We start from the raw sequence: 6,000 nt of genomic DNA on the forward strand, positions 1-6,000 counted from the left end.
AAAAGGTGGGTTGCCTGAACATCTTGCAGATAATATATGGGGAGCCACCATCACACATAGCAAGATCCCTCTGGTTACTTATGTCAGAGGGCCACATTTTTTAGGTCTAAAATCAGAATTCAGGCACCCTGTTTTGAGAGAAGTTAAAATAATAGAAGAGCTCCAAAAATGCTTGCTAATGCATAGAAAAGTAGGGTTAGCTAATTTCATCAAAATATTAGAGGTCTGAGTAATAAAGTAGAAAAGCTTTTTGTCTATTTGGAAAACTTAGAGTGCTCAGAAAAGATAGACATTCTGTGCCTGTCTGAGCACCACATAACTACAGGGTTAGATAAGTTACATATAAAAGACTATTCTATTGCAGCTTACTGATGCAGAGCGAACATTGGAAAAGGAGGAGTTGTTACATATATTAAAACAGTACACAATTTCCAAAAAATTGAGACCAAGAACACACCGATTTAGCCAAAGGGGGGGGGTTTATGTTTTTCATTTTTACAGTTATATATAGTCTGAGAAATATCCAGATCATGATTAAATATTTCACCCTATTGGCAAATGAATTAACATTCTAATATAATGCACTGCCTCTTTCCTAAAAACAATAAACCACAGTTCAGTCTTCTAATATAAGGTGCTGGCTCAGTGACCCAATGTCCAGAGCTACCCCGGTCATTGGAGAATTTTGAAAAAATTGTTTGTTGTACGTTATTTCAAAAGCTGGAATTCTGATATTGCGTTGATTTCCTTTAATTGTATGTGTTTGGTCATTTGATACTCCATGCATATTTTAAGATTTAATTGTGCATGAAATTCCTGGCTTCAATTATAATAGTATTACAAAAGTGTAAAAAGATATTTGCCAATTCGCTAAAGGTTGGGCAATGGTGGTGGTGGTGGGGGGGGGGGGGGGGTGAGATGGGGGGAAGGGGGGGCCGACTGCACTTGAATGGATTGAAGCAGCTCACTGAAAAACTTCCCCTGCAATACATCATACGTTCCTGTAACCCTCCTGGCCTCAACCTTCTTTAGTCGTTGTCCTCCCCCATCCAGCCCCTTCCCTACTCCCATTCGAGCACTACACAGCCATCATTCCACCACCACTTCCAGCCTTTTTTTATTTATTTTATATTTTTTTATTAATTTATTTCTCTCTCTTTATCTCCTTTTCTGCTACTTCCCACCCGTTCCCTGCCTGCCGCCCAACCTGCAGCACTTGACTGTCTGCCATCCCCACCATACTATCCCTCCCCCTCCCCCTCCCCACCCCAGCCTCTTCCTTTACCCCACCCAGTCGCCACTCCCATCATGCACTGGTGCTGCTGCTCGCAGTGTGGTTTCAGTTGCCTGAGACTCCAGTCGTGTGTGTGTGTGTGTGTGTGTGTGTGTGTGTGTGTGTGCGCGTGTCACTTACAAAGGCCAATGGCCAAAAGCTTTAAGTGTGAAAATCTTTTGTTGTGACTATCTGCGACTCAGCATCTCCACTATATGGTGAGTAGCAACTTTCCTTCTCATAATATTGTTACATTCCATCCTCAATTTTCGTTTGTTTGATTTAGAAATCAAGAAATGAACAAACTGTATAGTGAGCTTTTTTTAAATACCCTTTCCGCTCTTGAGAAACCCCTCCACATCATTCTGTACCGGACCTGGTTTTCATAATTGAGCTCCACACAGGTGACCAGATGAGGCAATATTTTGCCATTTGGACTGCTAATGACAGAATTTTGAGAAATTGTTTTAAAGAAATGAGAAGCATCATTTCAAAATGTGTTAAATGCAGTCGGGTTCAGAATACAGTTTGATGCGTTTTCACAAGATTGTGGTATTCTCTTTAAAACTGTCGAGTTAGATCATATCATTTAATATTCCTTCCCATAGTAATTTAGTGTTGAAAAACGTGAATCTGATCAAACTGTATAGTGTGCATTGCAGCCGACAGGTCAAAATGTATTATGTTCAGGGCAAGTTCCACAGCCTGCGTTACTAGCCTGCCCTTTTGCTTGCTGTTTCTGATATTTTATTTTCTTCTTGCACCTCAGAGTGTGGTGTTGATTTCTTGACTGTGCAGTTTTGTTACCATGGGGGGAAATTTACCCGTGGGAGAACGATCAAAATTAAGTAGAATGAGAATTAGACCTGTGAAAACTAAAAGGTTATGTGAAAAGGAAGCTTAGTAAGTAATAACACTTGATGTGTTTTACAAATGATAATTTTCTGTGAAATTTGTAATGACAGTGCATTGACGTGTTATTACTGTGGGAAAGATTGCAGAAATGCATGGTTTCATAGTTTGATTGAGCTTTACTGTCTGTAGTTAGTACATGATGAAGTGTATTTCATTTTAAGTACTTCAGTTGGGATCCACATAAAAATAATTTTGAGCCACTTTATAATCACAAAGTAGGCAGATTCAAGTGTGGAAGAATCCTGGAATTCTACATGGTGAAAGCAAGAAATAAAGTTTATATCATGCAGAACAAAGTGGAACGTGATCTAAGGCTCAGTTATATGATGAGGAACTAGAAAACTTTAAGCACAAACGCGCAGTTGAAATTCCATTGATAAACCGAATTTCGTGATGCTAAGAGAGTGGATGTTGATAAACTGTTGAATACAAGATTTGGAGACAACTGAAAAGGGGTAGATAGTTTGCAGTTTTATGTTTCGGCACTTTTCATTGATGTGACATCAGCTGAAACTGGTTGGCAAACTTTAGAGGACAGTGAATGACACTGTTCACGTGAGAAAGAACAACTTGTGTGAGACTGTGACACATTGATCTTATGTCAACAACACATTATTCATGGGTTGTGTACATCAATAAAACCAATAAAAAATTGAAAGAATGTTTCAAATCATAGTATGTGAAAACACAATTCAATCAAAGCATAGTTTTTTAAGTGAATTGATTCAAAACATATTAAGTGCAATTTAAAAATTGAAACGGTGCCTCCATGCAGTGGGAAGTGATCTTGTTGGCATATTTCATTTGTCTAAGAAGATAAATCATTTTGTGGTAAAATTACAATCTGCATTTGAAGGGGGTGCTTCTCAAATGCAACCACTCTTATTTGTGTAAATTTTGGGTGACAGGCAAATCTGAATGTATTTTTATGCATTTAATTTAATGTAATGTTATCCATAATGATGTTTACCACTCTGCTGCCTTGTGAAATAGCGAAATATTCCAACCCCAAAGTTCTACCAATATCGAAGTAACGACTCCACTGCTAACATTTAACTGCTAAAGAGAGGTAATTAGACTATTATAGTAGTGCATACATATTTTAACTTACCATAACACTAGTAGATGAATCAAAAACACTTTTCCTTTTCTTTCTTGTTACAGACTTACCCACAATTACAAACCACACAAAAGCAATGAATAGTAGTACTTTGATTAAATTCTACAGCAAGTAAGAACTGAACTGATTAACAAAACAAGGCCAACAAAGGAGTGGGCCATAGCTGATAGTGTTTTTGATATTTGATAGTTTAAGTCTATTGGTGGTGATGTTTCCTACTGGTAGTACGTATCCCTTTTTTGTTGTACAACTGAAAATCAAAATATCTTTCAATTTCACTGCACGGCAACTGGATCATGTGTAATGTCCAGACCACCTAGAACCCCCCCTTTGGCTACATCCTTGTTGAGACAAGCAGATTTTGTAGTGATCAGCTCACAGATGGGTGTGCCTGTGAATTAATACTGAAAAATAGTTCCCTTTTAATTGTAACTGTGTATAGATCCCCACTGGGAAATTTTGAACTGTTTGTAAGGAATCTGGATTCCTTACTGCACTATCTGTCAGACAGCTGCAAGCAGTTAATAGTCTGCAGTGACTTCAGTGTAGATTTCTAAGGGATTCTGATAGGGATCTTAAAATATGCTCTCAGTAATTATCTTTCAAACACAAGAGGCTAAAGACATTAGGCCCTAATTGATAATGTTTCCTATGGTGAAGGTCAAAGCAAGAAAAAAACTCTTTGACCAGTAACAAATACCCTCTTTGATAATGGTTCACAGTTAGTTAGGATAAATAACATAGCATCTTACAAAATGGATACTCCTCAGTGGAAATCAGTTTGTATAATTAATGACTCCAGGACAAATGCTTTTTTAAAGAATAGTTTACAGGAAATTACACAGGATGTAATTTATAATGAACCAAATTCTAGCATAAAATTTGATATAGTCCATGATAAATTCAGCGTATGATGGGAGAGGCAACCAGGTGGGGGTAAGGAGGAGGCTGAAGTGGGGAGGGGAGGGGGGGGGGGAGAGCAAAGTAGGAGTGGGGAACAGTAAAGTGCTGCTAGAGAGCAAGCAGGGATGAGGTGGAGAGAGGGTAGGGCAGCTAGATGCAGTTGGTGGGAAGTTGTATTGAGAGTGGAGGGGGGGGGGGGGGGGGGAGTAGGTAACGGCGGAAAAGGAGAAAAGTAAAAAGACTGGGTGCATTGTTGGAATGAGGGCAGTATAGTGCTAGAATGGAATGGGAAATTACTAACAAAGATTGAGGCCAGGGTGGTTACGGTAACATAGGATATATTGCAGGGAGATTCTCACCTGCGCAATTAAGAATAGCTAGTGTTGGTGGGAAAGATCCAAATGGCACAGGCTGTGAAGCAGACGTTAAAATCATGAATGTTGTGTTGTGTGGCGTGCTCATCAACACAGTTATCCAATTTTTTCTTGGTCACAGTTTGTCGGTGGCCATTCATGCGGACAGACAACTTGGTTGTCATGCCCACGTAGAATGCAGCACAATGGTTGCAGCTTAGCTTGTAGATCACATTACTGCTTTCACAGGTAGCACTGCCTTTGATATGATAGGTCATGTTTGTGACTGGACTGGGGTAGGTGGTGGTGGGAGGATGTATGGGAAATGTCTTGCAAATAGCTCTATTACAGGGATATGAGCCGAAGGGGTTGTGTAGGGATGGGCAGGGATGTTGGGTAGATTCAGTGGTCAGCAGAATACCACTGTATGTGTGTGTTGGATTTGGGGGGGGGGGGGGGGGAATAGTGGGTAGGACATTTCTCATTTCAGGGCACAAGAAGAGGTAGTCAAAACACTGGCAGAGAATGTAATTCAGTTGCTCTAGTCCTGGGTGGTATTGAGTTATGAGGGGAACGCTGCTCTGTGGCCAGATGGTGGGGCTTTTGTAGGTGGTGGGTGACTGGAAAGATAATTCGCGGGACGTTTTTTTTTGTACAAGACCTGTAAAGGCCTCAGTGACACCCTCGGTATATTTAGAGAGGGACTGCTCATCACTGCAGATGCGACGGCCACCGGTAGTTGGGCTGTATTGAAGGGACTCCTTGGTGTGGAATGGGTGGCAGCTGTCGAAGTGGAGGTATTGCTGGTGGTTGTTAGGTTTGATACGGATGGAGGTACTAATATAGCCATCTTTGAGGTGGAGGTCAATATCGACGAAGGTGGCTTGATGGGTTGAGCAGGACCAGGTGAAGTGAATGGGGGAGAAGGTGTCGAGGTGTTGTAGGAATGTGGATAAGGTGTCCTCACCCTTGATCCAGATGATGCAGATGTCATCAGTGAATCTGTACCAGGTGATGGGTATGGGTTTTTGGATGTTTAGGAAGGATTCCTCTAGAAGATTCATGAATAGGTTGGCATAGTATGGTGCCATGCGAGTGCCAGCAATCCGCCGGCTGTTGTCAAAGGCAGTGTTCAATAGCAGTAGGACCATGTGCATTAGGAATGTTAGTGTAAAGGGAGGTGGTATCAATAGTGACGATCAGGGCACCCAATGGTAAAAGAACAGGAACTGTGGAGAGTTGGTGGAGGAAATGGATGGTATCTTTTATATAGGAGGGTAGGTTGCGTATAATAGGTAGTTCCCCCATCCAGTTCTTTGTAAGCCTTACTTGTGTAAAGAGGTGAATAAATGAACTCCTGATTGTAAGGTGTTGTTTGGTGTATCTCACCTGAGCATCCACCTCACTGGTGACCCCGAGTTGTGACGTCTTCAGTT

The sequence above is a fragment of the Schistocerca americana genome, chromosome 7 (assembly GCF_021461395.2).
Source record: "Schistocerca americana isolate TAMUIC-IGC-003095 chromosome 7, iqSchAmer2.1, whole genome shotgun sequence".
Lineage (NCBI taxonomy): Eukaryota > Metazoa > Arthropoda > Insecta > Orthoptera > Acrididae > Schistocerca > Schistocerca americana.